Here is a 26,149-nt window from a genome sequence, read left to right on the forward strand (position 1 = left end):
ACCAAGTAAAGATATCTTCTCTCCTCCATCCTCACCCTCTTTCTGTATGAATGATACTGTCTTCTGCTCAGTTTGCCAGACCCTGAGTATCATCCCAGACTCCTCCCTCTTTATTACATTCTGGGCACAATATGCCATTAGCCCTCACAGACCCCTGAACTTTCTCTCACATTTTGCATACTAACTCACAGTTAGTACCTGATGGTTTTCCTGGATCCAGTCTCACCCCACTTCAATCCATTTTCCACACTGTAGCCAAAGTAGTTTTTCTGAGGCACGTATCCGATCATAATGTCTTGTAAAATTCCACAAGAGCTCCTCAAAGTCTTCAGGCTCTTACCATGACATCTAAACTCCTCATGACCAACCTTCTAACTCTCCCTCCTCATCTCCTATTTGTGCCCTATATCCTGGCCTTCCCAAACTAAATGACATTCTACTGGTGCCCTGACCTCTCTTATCAGGGACTTTGTCCATGCTGTTCCCTCTTCACTGCTGCCCGGCTAACTCCACCTATTCTTTAAGGCTCGGTTCAAGCTATCATTTCTCCAGAAGGCTTCCCCTGGCGCATGGTTGGTGCTTATTACATTTTTTGAATAGATGAGTAAACGAAACAAAATGGTAGAAATATGTTTTGTAAACACATCTCTTTCCTACAAAAGCATGGTAATAACTGCAAAGGGAAAGGAAAGAAGGTAGGCTGTGAATGAGGCTTTGGGCTGAAGGTGGTATGAACATCATGGCACGGGCAGAAGCACTCTGTTCCACCTTTATCAGAAATGCCTTTTCAAAAGTGAGATCGAATCCTAAAGGCCAGTCTTTCTATAGAAGACCTGAAGCCTGGATCCCCAGGGGGAACAAAGGAGTAGTGGAGGCCAATATATTCTGCTTCATATAGTGATGATACACATTTAGATTCTGTGACCCTGGGGAAAAAAACTGGGGGACTATTTTACTAACTATCATTAGCAAAACAAAACTCACTTTCAGAAGAAAGAGACAGTTTTCATGACCCTCTTGGGCCAGGGCAGGAGCTCTCTCGGCAACTGTTATGTTTAAAATTGTGACAATCTTTGGAGATTTCAGATGGCTACCACAGACATCTCAGTAAGATTAGTCTTCAACTGAGTGGTATCAGAAACAAGCTTTACCATAAGCACATTGAGAACTCGACAAAAGAACCTTCACCTTGAAGCCACTGCCTTGGCTCTTGGTGGCAGCAATGTCACAGAAAAGGCACACACATCAGAGACACAGAGACAGCTACACTTCTGAAAAGACTCTCCCAGTCTGTCCTTTGCCTTGGGAATAATGCTGGGCATTGTTAGTCTCAGAGATAGAGGTTCTCTACCCCATTCTCCCCGCCAGGAGCCAGACTATTCTCACAGAAGTCCCCATCACCAACACCTCCTTGCCGCCATCACCTGCTCCTTATAAACCTCTTCACTTGAGAATTGAGTTTTAGGAAGGAAGAAAGGGGTTGCTAGCAAGGCTGCTTAGTAATCCAGCACGATCATTCCAGATATTGTGACTCACTTAAAGGGAGTTCCTTGTCTGGATTGCCCATCTCAGGCAGTTTATTAGGGAGTGTGCCCTCCAAAGGCTTAGAGATAAGTCTGGTTGGGGGGCGGGGAGCACATTCCCCAATCAAGACTTCATCACCTGGCAGGGGCTATTTAGAAGCTGGGCTTCTCAGCTTGTCTCCTCAGTAGAGTGACACCAAGACTTTCCTGTCAGCCACAATTTTGAGTGGTGATGTCATCAAAGGTTTGGGTCATGTGGGTGGGGGTTGTCAACGTTTTTCTGAATGACTGAAATGGCTAAATGCTTCACTGACCTGCCATACTGAAAGCACCACAGGAGCAGAGAGAAGCATCTTAGGGGCAAAGATCTCAACAGTAGGAAGTAGACACAGAAGTCTCAAGAGAAATTCTGTCAGGATGTTTGGAAAAGATGGATTTTATCCCCAAGCCCAGTGGCATTAAATGCAGGCTATCTCCCAGTAAATGGGACAGGACAGAGCCTGGCAGGAAGCAATGGCACTGCCCATTTGTGACTAAGTGACGACACTGTCCTGAGAATTCTGAGCAACACAGGGACATGCGAGGTGGAACAGAAGAGTACCCAATGGGATCAGACCCCTAGGTCTGAAATTCAACAGTGTTAAATGCCACAGGCAAGGCCTTTTGAAGCCAAGTCTGCCCACGGACACCTGAAGCAGAGCATTAAAATAGCACTGGACCAAAGCTATTCTATTCCATCTATTTCTCATCCTTCACAGGCTTTCTGAACTCATACTACCAGCGTGGAATTTTTTAATAACAAAAGGAATTCCAAATACCATGCTGTGGGTAGCATAACTCTGTGTGCCCCTTGGATGGCTTAATCAAACGTTTAAAGATACTTAGATGGGTGATTCTTCCGAGGCTGGTGAGAAGTTCCACGTGTCTTGAATAGAGAGATAAAGGGCTTGTAAGTGTGGGGCTGTAATAGAACTTCTAACTACCTGCGGGCCCAGGAAAAAAAGTTAATATTACATTTCAGGTCTCTCTCTCTTTTTTTTAAGATTTTATTTATTTATTCATGAGAGACAAAGAGACAGACAGAGAGAGAAGCAGGGAGCATGACGTGGGACTTGATCCTGGGTCTCTAGAATCAGGCCCTGGACCGAAGGTGGCGCCAAACCGCCAAGCCACCTGGGCTGCCCCCTCAGGTCTCTTTAAAGCAGAATGAGTAACTCCCGGTAGCTGGGCATTTCTAGTACACTTTTCCTTTATTTTATTTTATTACTTATTATTTTTTAATAGATTTTATCCATTTATTCATGAGAGACACAGAGAGAGAGGCAGAGACATAGGCAGAGGGAGAAGCAGGCTCCCTGCAGGGAGCCCAATGTGGAACTTGATCCTAGGACCCTGGGATCACACGTTGAGCTGAAGGCAGATGCACAACCACTGAGCTCCACCCAGGGGTCCCCACTTCTCCCTTTTTAAATAACAACTTCTTTTAGTGACTGGAAGATACAAGAATGAAATGGCTCTAATCTATTACTTAACTACGTTGACCACAGACACAGCATCCTACTTTGCGGCAAAAGGAGTTGCAACTTCCGGTAGATCTTCTAAATCCTGCTGCACATAATGGAATTCAAGCTCATGACTGTAGGTAGGTCTTCATATCATCTCACCAGCGACATGGTCTTTTCTCTTTCCTGCTTGACCACTGTTGACCCTGGGCACCTGGCAACTGGGGGATGGCTTAGAAATGCCTGGTTCAGATTGTGACCGAACAAGAAAACTTCATTCTGTTTTCTTCTCTAGGGGTTCTCTGGGCCCGACTTTTCTCATCTTAAAAATGAGGGTTGTTTTTTTTTTCCTCTTCCATCTCAACAAATCTGAGACTGGTATCTCCCCTAGTAAGAGTTTTATTTTCTTTTAAAGATTTATTTATTTATTTGAGAGAGAGAAAGAGAGAGCATGAGCAAGCATGAGCAGGGGAAGGGACAGAGGCAGAGACAGAGACAGAGAGAATCCACAAGCAGACTCTCCGCTGAACACAGAGCCCAATGCAGGGCTCAATCCCAGGACCCTGAGGTCTTGACCTGAGCAGAAACCAAGAGGCAGCCTCTTTACTTACTGAGCCACCCAGGTTCCCCTCCCCCAGTAAACGTTTTAAATTGGGGTGAGGAAGGTGAGAAATAAGGAGAAAATGATTGGAATCCCTAGGATAGGAGGGCCAGGGGGATTTTCTCAAACTCTAAGTGAGATTTCCAGCCAAAGAGTTTTCTAATATCCCTTCTAAATATGAACCTATGACTACCTCCACACCCCACCACCCTTTAATTTTCTCTCCATTTGTTCCCCAGTGAGGTTGGGGCCACATCTCTTTTAAGATTACATCAGTAATATTTTTTGTTAGTGGTCTCTGAGCTTGCTCACAAAACATGAGTTCATAGAAAGCCCTACTGGTTGCCAAGTTTTAGCAGTAATTGGCATTTATACTTTGAGAAATCTTTATCAAAAATCTTATACATATATCAAATAATCCATTTGTCAAAACTAACTCCCCATAAATGGTTTTTTTTTCCTGGCATATATGATCACAGGTTATTGCTTAAGTTTATATATGATTTAATTGGAGATGTTTAATCACCAAGGGTTCAACTTTGCAAATATTCTGTATGTACTGATGAAAAACAGACATCTCCAGGCAGACTTGAAAAAAAATGAAATCCACATACTTTGTTACTTACATGACATCATGTAAGTGATAGTTTGCAAGGCTATGGTAACTCATTCGTCAAGTACAAATACTAGGGACACAATTAGGGGGTCCTCTGTATTCTCCCACCCTGGCCTCACCCACTCAATTCCCAAGCACACAGGACTGCCCACTCCCCAACCCCACTTTGTTTTCGATCAAACTAGGGTACTATCTTTTTCTCTTAATTCTCTGAAAACCCACCTGAAAAAATGAGAAACGTAAGAAGTGCTGTGAGAAGGTCCAGTGACAAAGAAGAAAAGTGAGGGGTGGGGGTGAGGGGGTTGGAACTCATGTAAAGAAAACACTGGGGTGATCCTAGAATCCTATCCCCTCGAGGTGAGTGGGTGCCAAGTTCTGCATTTCTCCTAAATGATCCCAGCAGCTGCAGCACGTTATATGTGGCAACTTTTTTAGGATCTGAAAGGGTTTTCAAAGTCATGCTGGCAGCTGCCTCCTGTCGCCCCACTCTGTAATGATTGAGCCTCTTGTTCCTTTTATAGAGTTGTTCTCTCCTAATAAAACACTAAATGCTGGTCTGAGCAACTGTTCCAGGATCACTAGATGCAATCCTCCCTCCCTCTCCCATCTCACCCTACATGCCTTTTCTTTTCTGGTCACAATGGACCCCTGTGTAAATTGTTACAGCACCGGCTTACAGCAGCACAGGCACGCACACAGCCTTGAAAATGTGCGCATACAAACATACACACGAGCCCCAGCCATCCCATATCCACCAAACCTGAACTCCACATCCATTTCCAGCTATTTTAAGAGCTGCTACTTTAAAACTGGGCAGCCTTCCTAAACACACGAAAGCATACATGAAGCACAAACTGCCAAGGATGAAGAACCGCAATTCATTGTGTCAGGAGCCTGCAGACATGACACCTTCAAGCTGTTTGTCAGAATCAAAAGCTGTGACTTGTCAGCTTTGGGATGGGAAGCCCGGCAACACAAGCTATTTTTTTCCCTGGCAAATCTGAACCATATTTTAAAGGTGTGAACCTCTTCCAAACTTCAACATGCAGATGGAAACAGCACCACACCAATCTAGGAACTGGCTCGAAGAGGCTTCCTTGCTCATCCCAACTCTCAGTCCTTCTGCTAGCCATGACCCAGGAGCTACAGAGAGAAAAGCACGATTCCCTTTCCCACATCAAGTACGGCAGCATTTAAAAGTGGCCTCTGTCTCTAAGGTTACATGCCCAGTTTATATTTAATCTGTGTTTTTACATTTTCATTTAAGATTGTAAAGCTTCTCAAGAGCCAGAGTCCAGGTTACTCGGCTTTTTATCACTGGCAGCTAGCAACATGCCTGAGAGGTAGTAGTTGTTCAGGAAATGTCTGCTGAATAAATAAGTGAAATCCTGAAAACAAAATGAACTTGGCTCGTGGGTGCTTGGCAAAAATAGGCAAACTGTAAAAGTCCCTTGATCACATTCGTTCCCAAGATTTGGAAAGTTTTTTGCTGGGCTTTTAATGAGGGAATCCTATCTTTTTGAAATAATCTTATGTAAGCAATGGCCATTTGACTATAAATGAAAAAAAAAAAAAACCACACACACACAGAAAGAATGGTTAGGTAGTACACAAATTTGGGTGCCCAAATTTTCTGTGCAGATTTTATCTTAAAGATCTCTCTGAAAGTACAAATAAAACTGTTGTAATTGGTGATTGAACATTTTTGGCTTACGTTGGTCTGTGTGTGTGTATGTGTGTGTGTACATATGTGTTTTTCTATTGAGTGCTAAGCATTTTATTTAACTGATGTATTTATTTTCTGTTGCAAAAATGTTTTGAAATATATAAGCAGAGAAGATGGTATAATGAACCCCATCTACCCGTCGCCGGCTTTAATGATTATCGATTCATGGCCCCTCTTACTTCATCTATATAAATTAGTTTTTAACTCAGGTTTTGTGACAATCCAACTTTTGCCTCGAGCTCCCCAATTAGTTTATAATTACTACCAACTTTTGAGTTTTGAGAAACCTCCCACTCAGAAGGTGGAAGTTTTGAGCCAAAATATGACATTTGACATGGGTGCAGCTGCTTAAAATATGTCTTCATTAAAGTCAGATGAAGGAGATAAGCCTGGTCTTGGCCTCCAATGGAACACAGTCAACGTTTGCATTTTTTAAGTATAAAAGTAGAACTCTTTCCACCACCACACTCCCTCCCTCCCTCACACACACACACTCTCTCTCTCTCTCTCTCTCTCTCTCACTCATACACAGTAAAAACCCTAGTTCTGAACAATTTCCTTAACAGTGCGTTCCTAGACTTTTTGGTCATTAGCACCCACGCCTCCTGTTCCCAGTTTCTGCACCACACTTTGAAGGACCTGAAGGCAAGGACGCGGGGCAAAACAAATGCTCAAATTGATTTTAAGAAACAGACCTTTAGACATCTTTTCATTTTTATGGCTTAAGATGGTGCAAAAATGTTACTTACTCCCTAAACAGTTATTAGTCTCTGTAATGTAACATAGCAGATACTTTCTAAATCCTTTTAGCCTTCTCCCCCTTACTGGAAAGATCATCATTTTTTTTTTTATTTCAAAGTGGATTTAATAAAGAAAAGGAGTGCTGTTAAAGTAATACGTGAGGCTTTGACATTAAGCAGCGCAACCCTGTGGAGTCGGCAAGAACAGGATCTCTAATCTCCAGTGATTTATAGAGGCTCTTCCTTCATCTCTGTACTTGGGGAGGGCCAAAAAGTTTAGAGACAGCCTGGCGTCCCTCTTACTCCACACCACTAACTCCTGCTGGCCAGTCTGCCTGCTAAAACTTTTAACTCTTTAGCTGCTGGCTGAGAGCACATCCATTAAAGCCCGTTTATTTGCTTTCAGAGGACAAAGTGGTTTCGTATTGCAGTAATGCACAGGGAGGTAAACATCTACATCTGATACTGGGAAATTATAAGCAAAGAGGGGGAAAAAGCTAAAAACCAAATTGGGCTCATTTAGAGATGTTTGGAAATGGTCACAAAAGAAGCCCCCTTTCATGAGAGAATGAGAACTTACTGGGTCGGCACCCTTACCCTACCCCCTCGACTCTGACTCCGAGTGAGCCAGCTGAGTCATGGTGGCTGCATTCTCTTCTAAGTAATGCTTAGTACTTGGAAATAGAACTCAAGGTCAAAGCCAAAGTTCCAGAATATGATTAGAAGGATCAGACGACATTAAGAGTCTGAAACGAGTTGTTCTCACAAGTAGACTTCAGGGCAAGAGGAAGGTATACTTCCACCGGGCCCTGCCCAAGAGGAAATGTGCATAGACAGGGCAGTGGGGCCTGTGTGGTTCTTCTGCAATGGGAGGGACTGAAGGACTGATGCCATGAAGCTGACACTAGTAATTGTAAACATTTTATTGGTTGATAGAGAAATACTGTGAGCATATTTCCTTGCCTCTATCCCTATCCCCTAGAACCAAAATCTCTGGGTCCAAGGCTCTCTTTAACACAAGGTACCTGCAAAACGCCAGCCACCTCCTGGGTCTAAGGAGGATTTTATGGTTCTCAGTATAGCACCAGGGTTGGGTGCAATTCCTCTTGAAAGGACTGACACGTGAGGGAGTAGCTCATTTCTAAGCATCTCTGCATTAAAACCCATCAGGGAAATGTCCTGGCCCTCTGGAAGGCCATAGCTCATGGTTGCCTCAGGCTTGGTTCCTTGTCCCTACCACTCAGACAAGGAAGCACTCCTCCTAACCAATCAAGAGTGACGGAGAACTTACCTGCGTCAAGGTCTTGGGCTAAACCTCATCTATTAGAAGATCAGAGCGCTGCATTTGCCTTGTTAGCCTGACAGGGCATCTTAAGTAGAAAGTACATGCTGATCTAAAGCTAGGACAATTTATATCATAGATGGCCTAGGACAAATCCCTGGTACTTGATACCCGGGAACCTCTGCTATCTAGGCCACTTAGGACAAAGAAAAGTAGAGAGCCCTACTTTAAGAAGCCTTCTGGAATCAAGTGCACAGGTCAAGAAGACTGACAAAGATCAATATTACTTACTTTAGGGCTGGCAGATGGCAAGTCAAGGTCACAAAATTCTACAACTGAGTGTAGCAATGGCAAATAGAAAAGACTCTACTCTTTCCCTAGCCATACTCCAAGTGTTCTCTGTGATTCAGGAAGGTGGCTGAGTGCCTCATCTGATGCTGGGGCTAGGGAGAGAACTGAGGCAGGGACAGGAAGCAACTTGCTTGAGAGCTCACCGCCCGCTGGTGGGAAAATCAGCACCAGACCCAGAGCTTTGGAGATTTGAGTTCTGGTTCCTATCTTTTGTAAGTTACTTAGTGTCCAAGCTTCAGTTTACTCCTCTTAAAACCAGAATAATAAAAGTGTACCTATATGGTGCTGTAAAGATTTGATTGAGAAAATGAACAAAAGCCCTTAGAATGGTAGCTGGTACACAGGGCATACTGAACAAATGGTCTTAATTATTGTACTGTTTGTTGTTGTTGGTTGTTACTGTTCTTTATTTTCAGAAATTCCCAGTCGAGTGAAAGGGGGTAACAAGTGCACTTTTTTGGAACAGTAAATGGCCCTCAAGCCAACTCCAAGCTGCTCTGAACCAATGCAGTATGGCAGACAATTTTCCCCATGACAGCCTGCCACCATCTGCTTCCTTATTTCTGACACAGCACATACCACATTTGGTTGTGATTTAGCTCTATACAGATTTGTTCCCCAACTAGATAGGGTTCTTTTGGGGTAGAGTCCATGGCTTATTCCTAGTCACATCTCCAATGTCTGGCCCAATAGGTGGCTCACAAACATTTACTAGATGAGTAAGTGAATGAATGTAGTTTACGGGGCCTAGAAAGCCTTCTCTGTCTTACTCACTCTGCCAGGATTTCTAGAGTGTAACTTGTCTAAATATGTTGCCTTCTCACTCTAGTAGGGCCCAGGGCAGAGTTTAGACACCAAACATATTTACAGTCTAACCTTCTCTGAAGGTGACACACTCAAGGAGTCCCTCTGTGATGCTCTGGGCAACTCTTTCACCAGGCTGCGAAGAGAGTATTTAACACATCACACCTCTTAACAGCATTCCCACAGATCCTGGCACACTATTAGGCGTTCTCTGTTAGTGTGAAAATCCCTATTTTGTCATGTTATTTTTTGGTCCTGCACCAAGCCACAGCACGCTAATGCGAGAAAATCTGGAGACATTCCTTCTAGGTCAAGTTGCCAATGGCCTACAGGGTCATAAACACCATGTCACAGTCCTCCTCTGGTGGCCCATTTTGCAGGCTAGCACTAACCAGAGGCTTTGCCACATGCCAGATTTCACCAGCTGAGGAGTGGGAACTGACATCCGTACAAAACCAACTGCTGCTGCTTTGTCTCATCCTGGTGACCTTCAAATGCAGATGGAAAGAATTTGTGAGAAAGGAATGTGTCACATTTCCCATCCAGGCTCACCAAGGGCCACCTGCATAGACTTTCCCTTTGAATACTATAAGGCAATCCTGGAGGAAGATGTGTAGAGTTGAGTTGCTTTGTAGCAGTCTGTTGATTCACACTCACACACTGGAGACTCTTTGGAGAAGAGTCTTTCCTTTAATGAAACATTTCTGGTCCACGAGTAACAAAGGTGTCACAATATTCGGACAGTCAAAGCCTGGTGTTGTTTTTAGGTCTGAGTTTCCATAAGGCAAACACCACTATTCACTTTTTTTTTTTTTTTAAGACAAGCTTCTCAAGTCTTGAAAATCAAAAATGGTGGAACTCTAGAATTTAACAGATTAAGCCGATATGCCCAAAGTAGGGACCAGAAATGGAAAGGAAGATGTCAGAATCAGAACTGGAGATCTTAGCTGCAGGCTCCTTACCTCTGGAAAACTGCAGACCCCCAGCTCCTAGCTCTCTCGGCACCCTGGATAAACAAGCCTTATCGGCCACCCACACTACTTCAGTTAGTAAAACGGCTTAGGAATGTAAATCACACTGGAGTGAAGTGTGATCCTAATTTGCACTTAATCAAAGCCAATTAGAGGTACATTATTTACACAAAGCCCATGCATCTCAATTATGCCTAGCACAGCCCAAGCCAGTTTTGAGTCCAGACCTTAATTCTGCTTAATTAGAGAAGTAAACATTTTCACTGAGTCAATCCTCCTGGCTAGTCTAGAGCCTATGGCTAAACTGAAGCCAACACAGAGCTCCCCACTGGAGGGCTGAGAAAGTGTAAGTGACACCTGTTGGAAATCAGCAGAAAACAAAGATCAGTATTCAGACCCGGGGGCTACTCTGCACGGAGCAAGTAGCACTGGGTTCTCTGACACATTGCTTAGTACCTATTCTGCCAGGCACTAAATGGCATATTTGTCCCCCCGCCCCCATTCCTGTATTTTAGCAAGATACACTGCAGTCTAGGATGATGAGAAAGCAAAGGACCCAGGTTCAACTCTCAGGTGATACTTTTCCTGTCTCTGGTTCATGCGGCCCCTGGTCTACTTAGGCGGGGGCCGTCTCAAAGTAGCTGGTTTGAACCCGGAGGGGGCAGAAGAGGCTCTGAGGTCCAGGCAGGGAGCCAGAGGGAGCAGCTTAGGCTGAGATTGAGAACAGGAATTCAGGACAAGGCTTCCAGAGCCTACAGACCAGAGAGCCAGGAGAGGGCCTTGGTAACAACTGCTTGAGATTGTCACTCACCCACCCATTCAACGACTAGGTGCTCCGTACTGGGCTAGGTGCTGAGGTCAACATGCTGTGACCTGTGTCCCCGGACTTCGCAGGTGAGCAGAAGGGTGAGGGGTTCTCTCAGCACGGATCCTGATGGCTCAGCTGAGGGTACCTCACAGGGACATGACCCCTGTGAGGTACAGATGAACGCCTGGGCAGGCGGAAGAGCCAGCTGAGTGAAGCCTACACAGCCACCTCCACAGCTCAGCCAGAGAAAGAAAAAAGGAGCAGAGAAAGGACACGCAGCTGTGGTTGCACTGCTAATTCCAAGGAACACCAAGGCAGCAGAGGGCAACAGGCTTGAGATCCAAGTCCCAAGGCTAGGATTCAAGCTGCCCAGGTGAGTGAGGTCAAGTTCTAACTTAAACAGTGGTTCTCAAGTTCTAATGGCTCAAAAATAAATTTATTTAAAATTTCACTTTGGTATAGTTCCTCTCTAAAAGCACTTGCCCATCCCTCTGTCACTTGTGTCCCCCTAAGTAGAGGTAGAGAGGGAGAAGGAAACAAGCACAGTACGCAATGTCTGGTGTGGAGTGGGTGCTTTAGCACAGGCCTATGGACAGGCTGTATGAAACCAAGACGAATTCGATTCGTTGGTATTTTTCCAGCACAAACAGTCCCATCTGTATTAAAAAATAAACTAGGTGGTGAAATTGCTGAAAGGACGAAGCAGCACCATTGAATGTCCTGGTTGCCCAACTGTTTTCAACACTTAAAGGAGCAAAATGGAGGGAAGTAAACATCACAACATCATAGTATTTATTTAGATATAAAATGCCATGGGCTACTTCATTTTTAATATTGAAGGGGGGAAATCACAAACATATACATCTATCTATCTCCAAATGTTAGAGTTCATTTAATTACATATTTAAGACCTGTACATTTCACTATATGAAAAATTTACCTCAATAAAAAATGCTTAGGTTGGGGCACCTGGGTGGCTCAGTCAGTTGGGCATCCAACTCTTGATTTCAGCTCAGGTCATGATCTCAGGGTCGTGGGATCAAGCCCCTTGGCAGGCTCAGGGCTCAGCAAGGAGTCTGCTCTCCCTCTCCTTCTGCCCCTCTCCCCACCATGTGCATGCACACGTGTGCACATGCACACTCTCAAGTAAATCTTTGAAGAAAAAAATGCTTAGGTAGATAAAAGGATGATGTAATTTGACTAACCCATTAAACCAAGATGGAAACAAAAATAATAGCATTCAAAAAAAAATAACAGTGTTTAATTCTTCTCAAATTGAGGCACAGAAACTTCTAGAATGATTTGGTCTACAGTACTCTGTGTCAACAGGCTTCCTTCTTTTTCATTCAATGTACCTTTTCCATTTTATTAACAAGGAGCAATCCAAACATAATTTTCTATAACTTGGGCATTTAACATGTCCTGGAGCTTCTGCAGGTCAAGCTAGGGATCCTCGGCTGACATAGGAAGTCACATCTGTTCACAAGTAAACCAACTTTAGTTCCCAAAATAATCTGCCTTTGAACTCTTTCAACACAACCGGAATGAACTGAGTTCTCTGTCCTTGCATATTAACCAAATGCCCTGCCTGCATTCCCAACCATTCAACTCCTAGAAATTACTAGTCTGGACACTTGGGGAGAACCTCTCACTAACGGCCCATTATCCCCCTCCTTTCTCAGCTGCCAACTCAGAGGCTCAGTAAAGACTTCACATTGGTAAGATATTCCCAAAGAAGCAATAAAGGAAATTTCACATTTATGAGGTTTTCTTTTTCCTAGAGACAAATTTTATTTCAAACCTGAGACCAATTAGGGAGGAAAAGTAACAAAAGCATGTATGCAGTCAAATGGTCTACCCCTGAGCTATGCCCCCAACAAAAGCATGTATGAATGTGTTCACTGAGACACCAGCCCGGACAATTTTTTTACAATTGAAAAAGTTCTTTCTCATATATATTTCATTTGATCTTATTAGATATTCACAAAAATCCAAAAGGCAGATACACAGTAAATGACTGGTATATATATGGTACAGTTAGTCAATGAGGTCTTCTGAATCCAAATTGTTTCTTCCTCTACATGAAACAGTCTAGATTGAAAAAGTTGATCAGGAAAAAAGTTCTCTAGCATCTTTTATGTGTGCAACCTCTGAAGAAAGTAACACAGAAAAGGAAGTAAAGATGTCCTACACATAAACCGATATTACATTGTGTGTTAACAAAACTGGAATTTAAAAACTTGGAAGAAAAAATATTTACCATGAAAATACAGGAAAACATTTTAATCAGTAGAGAAGGGGAAAATTATTCTAAGTATGATGCAAGCCCCAGAAACCACTAAAAGTTGCCCGTAAATTTAAACACATAAAAATTTAAACTATTTTATGGTGAAAAAAGTATCGCAAACATGTTTAAAGATTATTGACAAGCTGGGGAAGATATTTATAATACATATGAAAAATAAAATGGTACTTAGTATGGAGTAAGCTTCTCTAAATCAATATCAAAAAGACTAATAACCCAATAACCATAGAAACATGAGCAGAGGCTATGAACAGAAAATAAAAAGGAATTTAAATATGACAAAAGATGTTCACGGCCAGTCTAAGAGAAATGCAAATTAAAATCACAGTGAAATATCACATTGAATCTGATAGACAAGATTTTAGAAATCTGATAACATGCCGTATTGGAAAAGTATAGAGAAATAAGCACGTTCATATGTTGTCGGTGGGAGTATAAGTTAGTAGAGCAACTAGGATGGAAAATTTGGCATTTGCTAATACAATTACAAATGAATATATTCTTTAACTTGGGAATTTTACTTCTAGGAACTAATTGTATAGTTTCTAATTGAACATTGCCCAAATATTCAAAGATATAAAAGGATGTTTGTTTCAGCATTATTTATAATAACAAAAGATTAAAAACCATCTATACTTCCAAAAATAGGGATTCTAAGTAAATTATGGTAAATCATTGCAATGAAACACTCTGTTGTCTCTGAAAATAACAAGGACATTCCATAAATATCAAAAAAGGGAAAATATCCAAGATATATGATTAAAATACAAAAGAGAATGCATTGTAGGGTGTCCTTTTTTTTTTTTTTTTAAGATTTATTTATTTATTCATGAGAAACACAGACTGAGAGAGAGGCAGGGACACAGGCAGAAAGAGAAGCAGGCTCTTCACAGGAGCCCAATGTGGGACTCGATCCCGGGATCATGCCCTGAGCCGAAAGCAGACACCCAACTTCTGAGTCACCAAGGTGTCCCAGGGTGTCCTCTTGAAGGAAAGAAAAAAGGATGTTTGCGTGTGCACAGAATATCCTTGGAATGACACATAGGAAACTGATATAGTGATTACCTCCAGGGATAGACCAGGAGATAAGTGTGGGGGACTTTTCACGATACACCATTTTGTGCCTGATTTTCTCTTTTAATTGCGTGGCATGTATTACCTTTTCAAGAAGCTGAGATATCATAGGAATAAAGTAGACCAATGAGTTGAGACTTGCTGGAAAAAGCCTTTGATCTGTTAAAGTCTAGATATTTCCATATGGCTCCATGTCTGCTGCCCAAATAAGCAGGCATGTGTGAGGAAGGCTGGCTGAACCCCTGGCTCTGGTGCTGCCCATGTAAATAATAACCTGTCCAAAGAATGGACTTGGAGGGGCCACTTCCTGCTGGGCACATGTACAAACACACATATACAAACAGTACCAATCTTTTCATGCCAATACAACTTTTGTTCCGAGTCACAAGAAGCTTTAATATCCATCATTGCAACAATTCTTTACATCTTCCAACGGAGGTACTATTATTCCTTCCTGTTACGTAAATCTGTACACTGAAGTTCAGACAACTTAGGTGCTCATCCCATACTAGGATCAGTAGGTGGCAGGGCCGTGATTCAAACCTACATCCCCTAATTCCAAATTAGATATTCTTTCCGCCATACCAACTACCTCTCATTCCCTTCCAAGAATAAGTTGTGATTCCTCAGTGCCCAAGCTGGGCTGATTATAAGATATGAAGTGTTCATTCTGCCTATACAACTCCCTGGATTCGGGGCCATCCAGTGGCCGGCCTCCCGGACTTGAACAAACCACAACTGCCTTTGTCTCGGCATCCAGGGTGCTCACGTGTAAAGTAGGGAGCTTCGACTGTAAGAATTCTGAGATCCCTTACAATTCTTCAGTGAAATAGAAGATTCTTTTAGTTCTGCTGACAGTGGGGAGAAAATTACCCCAGGGATGAACATTTAACTAAAAAGAGTACTCCGAGCTCTGAAGCCAAGCTAAAGTTAATGCAGAGAGAGAAGGAGAGAGGGAGAAAGAGTGAGCCAAAGGAGGCTTAGCAAAACTTACACCATCAAAGTCATCCGGCCAGCCTGGAACAGCCAAGCCCAATGTGGCTTGTGGTTATCTGCCTGGTTTTTTTCACTCAAGCACAGGGATTGGTGTCACCTCACCATAAAGGCTCAACGGCTTGGCCCACTATTTTAAATCTGGTTTCTGGTCTATACTAGGATAGATTGAACAACTCTGTGTCCTCCAAGGGATTAAGAGCTTATCTTAATATCTTAGGCTTATCCCAATAACAGTGACGGGGACAAGTGAACAGACAATGGACCACAATATTGGACCCAAAAATACCCTCTGCAAGGCCCCAGGGAAAAGTCTGCAAAATATAAGCAATGCCTAGTGAATATCTTCACTGCAACAAGCTAGGCAGAAGCTGCCATTTAAGAAGAACCCAAATGATAAAGGATGGGATATAGCTCCCTGCCTGCTCACATACCTGCCCACAAAGGGAATTATTGACTGAGGAAAAAAGGAGAAACAAGCAAGAGCTTCTATTCTATTAAGTGTATCAGTCCTAGGTTGCCCCCCATCCCTTGAAACAACAGCTTTACTGAGATATGATTCATCTACTATACATTTCACCCATTTAAATGATACAATTCAATGACTTTTAGCATATTCATTACCACAACTTATTTTGGAACATTTTAATTACTCTAAAAAGAAAAAACCTGTACCTCTCAGCCATCACCTCTCAAACTTCCCATCCCCACCGCCCCTCCCACCCACCCAGCACTAGGCAACCACTAATCTACTTTCTCTCTAGATTTGCCTATTCTGGACATTTCATATAAATGGAACCGCACAGTCTATGGTCCTTTGTTACTGGTTTATTTTAGTCACAAATGTTTTCTTTCTTTCTTTCTTTTTTTAAGATTTCATTTATTTATTCATGAGAGACACAGGGAGAGAGAGAGAGGCAGAGACACAGGCACAGGGGGAAGCAGGTGTCCTCAGGGGGCCCAATGTGGGACTCGATCCCAGGACCCCAGGATCATGCCCTGGGCCAAAGGCAGGCGCTAAACCGCTGAGCCGCCCAGGGATCCCAGTCACAAATGTTTTCAAGTTCATCTGTTATAGCATGTATCAGAACTTCATTCCTTTTTATGGCTGAATAATATCCCATTGTATGGACATACTATATTTTGTCCATCAATTTGTTGATAAACACTTGGGTTGTTTCCATCTTTAGGCTACTGTGAATAATGCTGCAATGAACATTGATGTACAAGTTTTTGTGTGGACATTTTTTCATTTCTCTTGGGTATATACCCAGGTGTGGCATTGCTGGATCATGTGGTAACTCTATGTTTAACCATTTGAAAAAGTGCCAGACATTTTGCCAAAGGAGCTGTACCATTTTACATTTCCAAAGGTAGTATATAAAGGTTCTGATTTCTCTACATCCTTATCAACACTTAATATCTTTTTTATTACAGTCATCCTTGTGGGCACAAAATGGTATCTCATTGTTTTTTGAGTTATATCTTTCTGATTCCTTTTCACCTGATTATTGGTCATTTGCATATTTTTTTTTTGGAGAACTGTCTATTTGGATCCTTTGCCCATTTTTAAATTGGGTTATCTGCCATTTTATTATTGAGTTGTGATAGTCATTTATATAGTCTAGATACAAATCCTTTATCGAATATATGATTTGCAAAATTTTCTCCCATTCTGTGGGTTATCTTTTCACGTTTGTGATATTGTTCTTTGAAGCACAACAGTTTTTAATTTTGATGATGCTCAGTTTATCCTTTTTTTATTGTGTTTGTACTGTTGGTGTCATATCTAAGAAACCCTTGCCTAATCCAGGGTCACAAAGATTTATACCTATGTTTTCTTCTAAGAGTTTTACAGCTTTAGCTCCTATATAAGTCTTTGATTAAATATGGTGTGAAGTACAGGCCCAACTTCATTCTTCTACACGTGGCTGTATATTGCCCCATCACCACTTCTTGAAAAGATTATTCTTTCCCCCAAGAATTGCTTTGGCATCTCTGTTGACATCAGTTGACCATAAATGTGAGGGTTTACTTCTGGAGTCTCAATTCTATTCCATTATCTATATGTCTATCCTTATGTTTGTAAAACACCATCTTGATTGCTATAACTTAGTAAATTTTGAAATTGAAAAGTTGAAGCCTATGTTTGTTCTTCTTTTTCAAGACTGTTTTGGCTATTCTTATATCCATTCTTATATCCATTGCATTTATATGTGGATTTTAGGACCTGCTTGTCAATTTCTGCAAAGAAGTTAGCTGGGATTTTTACAGGGATTTCATTGACTATGTAAATCAATTTGGGGAATACTGTCATCTTAACAATATTGTCTTTCAATTCATAACATGTCTTCACATTTACTTAATTAAGTCTTCTGTAATTTCTTTTAACAGTTTGCATTTTCCTGTTTTAAAAAGAAGCTTCCTTTTAAAATTTTTATTCCTAAATGTTTTAATCTTTTTATTTATTTTAGAAAGAGAGTGCATGTGGGTGAACATTGAGGGGAGGAGCAGAGAGAGAGAGAAGCAGAGAGCTAGCAGACTGGGCTGAGCACAGAGCCTGACATGGGACTCGATCTCACATCTCTGATATCATGACTTGAGCTGAAATCAAGAGTCAAATGCTTAACTGAGCCAGCCACCCAGGTGCCCTGTATATCATTCTTATATCCTGCATCCTTGCTGAATAAGAATTTGTTCCTAAGGCTCTTAAAAAATAATTTGGGTTGGGCAGCCTGGGTGGCTCAGAGGTTCAGCGCCACCTTCGGCCCAGGGCCTGATCCTGGAGACCCGGGATTGAGTTCCACGTCGGGCTCCTTGCATGGAGCCTGCTTCTCCCTCTGCCTGTGTGTGTGTGTGTGTGTGTGTGTGTGTGCACGTGCGTGTGTTGTGAATAAATAAATAAAAATCTTCTAAAATATAAATAATTAAGGATTGTGGTAGCTTCATACTGAATCAACTCATATAAGTAGGAATGACATTCCCCAGAATTTCTTATCCTCTATGACTAGGGGTTAGGATTGTCTATATGATAGATTTATGTGAGATTCAAAAGATGGACATGTGGCAGTCGTCATTACACTCTGAAGGTTAAATGTTGGGCACATGGCACTGTGGCATCTTGTGTATACCGCTGCTCATGTGCCAGCCAACCTACCAGGCCTGCATATCGCCCCAGCTCTCACCAGATCGCCTCCTTCAGATTCTTTGTGTCCTGGGCCAAGTGCATGTGCAGCTCTGTAATGAAGAATGTCAGCGCCTGCTGTGGATCACCTATTTCATTGTGGCTAATAGCCCTGAGAAACAGATCTGGGATCCAGTTTGCCTCACGGGTTCAAATTTATCCTTTCCTTTCCTTCTGTCACTTCACCTTGATCTTTCTTCCCAACATCAGCCCTGATCTCCATTCAGTCCCACCATGACACTCAAAGGCAACAGACTCCTTGAATGGCTACCACACCCATACAAGGTTAGATATAGGTCTAGTCCCTATAACAGATCCCTTATTCTATACCAGTGGTTCTGCTTCTATGACGAAAATTTCTAGAGATCGGTTGTGCAACAATATGCATAAGGTCAATACAACTGTACTGGACACTTAATGATTAAGATGGCAAATTTTATGTTATGTGTTTTTTTTTTTTTTACTACAAAAACAATAATATGACTCTGGTAAAGGGAAAGCAAAAGAAGACTAAAAAATGTAGTGGTGAGGAGGGCAGTTGGTGGTGGCGATACAAAAGGAGAAGGAGGGAGAGATAGGCGATATAATTCTGTCTTCCCAACTGGAATAAGAATATACTTTGAAGATAGAGCCTATGTCTTATTCATTTTCATGAGTCAAGAGAATCCTTAGTTAAAAAAAGTACTGAATGAATGAATGAATGCAAAACAGATAGGTGTGGAATAAGTAAAGGTACAAACAGTCCCCCAAATCAAATATGACTAGGGATGCCAAATCTTCAGTGAATGAGTGAATGACAGAAGATCTGTAGCTTGAGTGACATCTACAAGTGAGTAACGGTTTCTCTCCAGGCACAAAATGTAGGACATGATATTAAATATTCAAGAGATACATGACCTAGTTTTTTGGAGGTGGGTGGGGGTGTTGGGTTTTCAGTGTACTCTGAGCATACACAGATCTATATAGGACAGGTCTGTGGACACAGAGTAGAAAAAAAAAGGAGAGCAGAATCTTTTACCCTATGGTCATGTTTCAGGTCAAACAGTCCTTTCTTATATAGCCCTTCCTGACTATGCTCTGGAAAATTCCATGTTTCACCTCCTTGCCATCTCTCTCCTAAAGTTCAGAATCAGACTGTAAGCCTGTGGGCATCCCATGCTGCTGCTGCTGCTGCTTCTTCTTCTTCTTCTTCTGTATCCTATGCTTCTTGCCATTGGGCAATGCAGCATTCATTCATTTATTCACTCACTTGCCCACCATCCACAGAAAAGCATTGGAAATTTACAGTTCAGATATGGTCCCTACCATTGTAGCTTTGGGTAAGGGCCCTGAGTACTACTGAGAAATCGGTCAATCTGTGAAATTTCCGAAGAAATAAAAGCCTTGCCATCACTACTAATTACCTTCTAAGTTACCAACCACTGGGGCAATTTAAAAACTAACTTTCTTATCTTAGTAGAGAGAGGACAAGAAAAAAGGAACCTTGCTTTCGGAATTCTGGCTTTATAAAGAAAATAATGACTGTCTCCATTTAATATCTCTGGCCAGAGATAGTTAATCTCTGGCAACAAACGATGTGCGTGTGTGAAGACACTGTTTATTCTAGCCTTTCTGCAATTTACAAATCGAAACAAATAATGATGGAGACATTTGCAACTATGGAAAAAGGGTGTTTACAAAGTGGGAGAAAACAGACTAAATAGGCTTAGACTACTAGAAAATTTCTAACACGACATGGATGGACTCCACAACAACGGAAGGTGCAAAAGGCTATGAGTCACACTTATTGTAGCAATTAGATCTTTTCAGAGATTTCCTAAATATGTCAGTTTCAGAAAACAGTATCTCCATGCAAGGTCATCTTGGTAAACCCTGGGGACGCTAGACAGGAGAATTTTCCTAGGCCTCCTGTATCAGCTCTCCATCCTTAGATACAGCTTCTCAGATACCCGGTCTTTAGTTTAGTGTTAAATCATTCAAGCTTAAGGTGCTTCTCACACTTTCCTTTGGAAACTAATTCTTTTTTCCCAAACCTTTCCTTAAATGGCATTGCTCACAGCGAGTTTCCCTGTGAGAAGCATGTGAGAAAGAAGATTTCCTTTAAAAATCCACACTAGGTCATTTTCTTTGTCCATGCTCATTCTCTCTCTTTCTAAAGCCATCTGTCTCCTTTACCATGGCAAAGCTTTTCTCCTTAACACTGAATGTCATCTCTAACTCCCCAAATGTGAGAATAAAAAAGAGGTCATTCCTCAGCGATAATCCTGAATTTGCTATCTTCATTGTTACAGAAATGTTCATATGAGAAACATCAAATTGCTTGTTAATGATCAAAGGGGTTGGCCTAGAATAGATAAAATTTTAATGACAGTGAGGACAAGTTTCCCCCATGTAGAAACTGACCCGGACAACATGGGCTTTCATATGGATTTCATATCTTTACAAAAAACAATAATCAAACAGCAACTCATTAGAAATGAAGAAGGGAAATAGTTCAGTATCCACGAAAAGCAACACTGGGTTTTCACAAGATAAAGACATTTATCTTTTATGGGGCAGAGGAGAACAAAACTACTCCCCAGCTCAGCTAGCAAGAGAAGGTGTAAGTTCACAAGTGCTTATTACAAAAACAGTATGGTCAAAGATTTTTTTTAGGATAAAGGCAAGGACTGTGGTCATTAGCTGTTCTTTACAAAGTCCAAGACAGCACTGCACACCCAGACACTGGGAAATATCGCATTTGACGAACAGAAAAAAGAATGATGATTTTATGCAGTGAGATCCTGAAGTTCATTTCTTTATCAAATAAGTTTGTTTCACTAAGTTTGGGCACGGATTGGCAATGCTTACTTAAGGTCAACATGAATTGAAGTCAAGGCTAGATTGTGGAAACCAGGCCCACAGAAGCAGAAATTTAGTCTAGAATATTTTCCAAGGAAAATCTTGATTAGACTTTTTCTACCTTGTATAAGAGGGAAAAGAATGGAACCATTATTGAGGGCCTCTTCTGCATCAGGAACTATGCTATGCTATGTATAATATGCTATGCTATATTCAATGTAAAAAATATATATAGTATACTATGCTATATACAATCTATATGCTACATGTAGGTCTAATTTAAGACTCAAAATATCCCAGTGAGGTAGCTGACGTTAAGTAACTTATATAAAGTTACAAATCAAATTTTTAAAAAAATGGAACTTAGAAGCTGTCTGCCCAGGAAGATTATATACTCTTCCCTCTCCAAGGTAGTTTCTCTCCATCATACGTCTAGTACTCTTTCATATTGTTAAAACCTGCCCATAACTTACTGCTTAGCTCTCTCTCCTTTTGGTTCAGATTTTTTAAAAGGTTGTATTACAGATACAGCTGAAATCTCTGTGTACCACACTCCATTCCCTGGCCCCAATCTCCCTCCCAGTATTGCCTTATTCTCATTCTTCTGCAATCTCTTTTTTTCCTTCAATGTTTTAAGGATTTATCTATGTTGCTACAGGTAGCTTTAGTTTATACTCACTTATACTCTATATAATAAACATATCATGATTTTTTAAAAAAAATCCATGCTTTTGCTTATCTGCAATGAACATTATTACGTGAGTCTTCTTTTATACAAGCCAGAACTTTCTCTGTATTATTTAACCTAGCAGTAGAACTGCAAGATCTTAGAAATAATAATACTGATAATAAGTGACACTTAAATAGTGCTTGTGTCATTGTTCTAAGTGCTTTTTATATTAACTCATTTAATTTCACAATAACTTTATGAGGATTCTGTTTTTATCTCTATTTTACAGATGGGAAGCAGTCTGGCTCTAGGATCTTTCTAACTACACTAGACATTGCAGATTATCTTCCTAAATGAGTCCATCAATTTATATTCCACCATCAGTGTCTAAGATTCCACATCCTTGCCAGCACTTGTGGTCAAAGTTTTTAATTTTTGCTATCCTAATATGAATTTTTCCTAATTTTCTCCTGTACACATAACCATTTGTCCTAGCACAATTTATTGACTAGTCCACTCAACAGCACTGATTTGTGAAGCAATCTATCATATTTCAAGTTTTCACATAGTGTTTTCATTCTACTGTTTGTCTACCTCTAACAATACCATTCCATCTCAGTTATCACAGTTTTAAATACGTTTTGATTGATATGAGATTCCAATGAAAATCATAATTGGTCTGTTCTCCAAAACTGTTCTTTGCTATTTTTGACTTCTGGTCTTCCATGTGAAGTTCACAGTCACCTTGAAAATGTTTATGAAAAATCCCATGCTGGCTACTCTCTGATTGCTCCTTCAGATGCACCACTCTTCTCCATCTCACTCTGTCCCCATAAGACTGTCCTCCAGATGAACAGTGTCAACTGGGTCCCTTCATCCTAGATGCAGCCAATGAGAGTCAATGGCAGGAGAAAGAAGAGCAAGAAGAAAAAAGGTCCTGCCCCACTTGGCTTTCCTGTTGCAAGACCCAGGTCAGCAGTGGCGATTTCTCTATGGAAGGTCTGTTAGGTGGGCTTCTCCAAAAGCCTCAGCTACAGCACTCTCTGGGTGCTGACAACTGCTCTACCCCTTACTGCTTCAGACCCAGGGGTGCTTGAGGCTTCTATCTTCTGATAGCTTGGGGTACTGCGCCTTCTCCCCTGTTGGTTTCTTGGTTTCCCTAAGCTGTGTCTAAATATTTGCAAATTAGCCCTTCATGAACTCTTCAGTAAAAGCTTCTGTGTGCGCCACTGGTTTCCTGCCACGCCTGTGATTGATTCCAAACCTACAATGATTTTGATTAGGATTTCATTTCTCAATTCATTTGAGGATAATTGACAACTTTACTATATTGAGTCTTCTCATCCATGAGTATGTTATATCCATTTACGTTTTCTTTCATCCCTTCAATTTACTTTTTAAAATTTTCTGTAAATGTTTTGCATGTTTTTTCTAAGGATCATTCCTGCCCTCTTTGTGCTTTTGATTGCTATTGCAAATAGGACTTTTCTTCAATTGGTTATTGCTGGTATGTAAGAATGTCATCAATTTCTCTATTCAGTAACCTTGCTGGATTCTTTTATTAATTCATTCATTGACTCTCCTGGATTTATTCTTTCTGTCTTTCTTTTCTCTTTTCTTCTCTTTTCTTTTCCTTTTTTCTTTCTTTTCTTTTTCTTCTTTCTTCTTTCTTTCTTTCTTTCTTTCTTTCTTTCTTTCTTTCTTTCTTTCTTTCTTTCCTTCTTCCTTCCTTCCTTCCTTCCTTCCTTCCTTCCTTCCCTCCCTCCCTCCCTCCCTCCCCCCCTCCCTCCCTCCCTCCTTCTAGATTTGATTTATTTACAAGAGAGATAGTGCAGGGGGAGAAGCAGAGGGAGAGGGACAAGCAGACTTTGCAAGGAGCCCAACGTGGGGCTTGATCTCACAACCCCGAGATCATGACCTGAGCCCAAACAAAGAGCTGAATGTTTAACTGACTGAGCCACCCAGGTGCCCTTCTCCTGGATTTTCTATACAGCACATCATATCATCTGCAAATAAGGTCAACTATGTCTCTTTCTTTCCAATTTTTGTGTCTCCTATCTCTTGCTCTTACTTCATTCCATTGGCTAATACTTCCACACAATGTTGAATAGAAGTAGTGTTAATAGGCATCCTTGTTTCATTTTTCTTAGCTTTTAAGTAAAACCACTCTAAATCCTAAAGCTATGGCTCCCAGCTTCCATTTGCCCTTAAATAATTCTATTCAGTTTGAATAGAATTTGAATTCTATTCAAACTGAATAGAATATTCAGGAGTCACACTAGCCAAAAAAATCACATCACTACTATGTGCCCTAGAGAGTATGCTATTACATTCTAATATAGAAATGGCAAGTCTTGACAATTGTGGTCTACACTGAAAGAGCATTATGTGAGTTATGAGCTCCGGCTTAGGTGGAGCTAATTTAAACAAGAAGGTTCAACCAATTCTTAGATAAGCAATCATCCATTCACACAACTAGAATTTGTGGAGATGGTCATATCAAACATCACATGATTTACCACTTTAGCTTTTGAAACTGGGAAAAAAACATGCTGAAAAGAAATAAACAGCTCTTTTTCCCTCTCTCTCTCTCTCTCTCTCTTTTTTTTTTAATGAATGTAATAACAGAAGAGTAATGAGGTTGGAAAACAGATGTGGACAAAAGGAAAGCGCATGCTACAGTGTGGCCCACACAATCTGGAAAGGAATGATAAAAAAAAAAAAAAACAAACTTTACAAGCTGTTCTGAGTCTTGAATTAAAAGAAGTAATCAAGCAAGGCTGACTTATAAAGGGTCAGGGGGTAGCATCCTGCAGCAGAGAATAAGCAGAACTCCTTTTCCTTAACTGTCCCCTGCCCTGTTAAGTACGGGAAGGAGGATTTTTCCTGGGTAGCAGCCTCTCTGAACATATTCTTAATTCAGTGTTTAATAACTGCCATGTAACCTCCTTTCCCTGCCCACCCGCTCCCCAGGGAGGTACTTCCCTAATGGGTTGGCTCTTTTTAGTCTGGTTTTAGTCTCTGGCTCTTTATATTCTGACGGGGGCACCACAGTCTCTTTCTATGACTTCCAGGCAAAATGTGTCAAATTAGATAAATGTGTTCGATGCTGGTTTGGGAGAGCTCTCATTCTCTAAGTGATGTCTTCCCACACCCTTTTCACCACGTTTGCCTCCTAGAGTCAGTTGGAATGTGTATAACAAAAGAACCCTAACTTGAGAGTGTCTAAATCCTCAAAGAGAGGTTTGTTGTTGCTGTTTAACTTAACAGTACACAATGCAGCAGAGCAACATCCAGAGGCAAATGCAGCATCTTGGTAAAAGGAAGATAAAGCCTTGTCCTGTTTCCAAGGAGATTAACCACCCAGAGATCATTTTCTCGAGTTCCTACGGGCACTGTTATTAATGGTGTTATATGGCAGAATTGTCAGACCCTGGTCAGTTTACCAAACTACGCTAGTCTGCACAAAGTGTCTCTCGAAGTGGCACTGTGAGAAAGCAGTCTGCTGCAGTTGTCTGCCTTGGCCTCTGAAAGCTTTCAAACTCAACTACTGAAGTCCAGCCAGCATCTAATTTTACCCGTGAGTTCCAGGAGAGAGTAAAGCTGGTGGGAAGATTACAGAGTTCCTTGAAGCTCTGACCTACAACAGGAAGAGAGTTGTCAGCCTTCATGTCTCTCACCCTAAATCCCAAGGCAAACAACAGTGGCAGGGCATTTTATAACACGTTCCCATTGTAAAATTGCATATTTCAGAAACATGACGCTGGCTCCCTCATTTTCCATAGACTTCGTGTCAGTATACACAGATGACCTTAAAATGAATATTTTTTTTACTTTAGCTTTTCAATTCCAATTTGTCTAACGTACTTGGGCTTCTTTGGGTTTTCTTGTAAAACTGTGGAAATCTACTGTTTTCAAATAGGCTAATGCCTCTACACATTCAACTCTGATCACTTCATTAATGTCCTGGGAATTTCTGGTACTGTTAGTGTGAAATACCACAGGGATTTGAGAGTTTTGGGGGCATTCTGAGCTTACTATAAACAGAGTGGAAAGATAGAGCTTTGAAGTTAAGTCTTGGCTTTGATGTACAGTAGTAACTTGGGCAAGTTGCTTAATATCTCCCATATTTATCTGTAAAATGGGTATAATAATACC

The 26,149-nt window shown here is 41.3% G+C and overlaps 1 protein-coding gene across 10 annotated transcripts in view; it reads right to left on the reverse strand.

Moving 5' to 3' along the window:
* BCAS3 (BCAS3 microtubule associated cell migration factor) overlaps positions 1-26,149 on the reverse strand; it is a 591,457-nt gene that overhangs the window by 88,750 nt on the left and 476,558 nt on the right. The gene's annotated exons all lie outside the window — the stretch shown is intronic.

This window comes from Canis lupus, chromosome 9 (genome assembly GCF_003254725.2).
Source record: "Canis lupus dingo isolate Sandy chromosome 9, ASM325472v2, whole genome shotgun sequence".
Taxonomy (NCBI): Eukaryota; Metazoa; Chordata; class Mammalia; order Carnivora; family Canidae; genus Canis; species Canis lupus.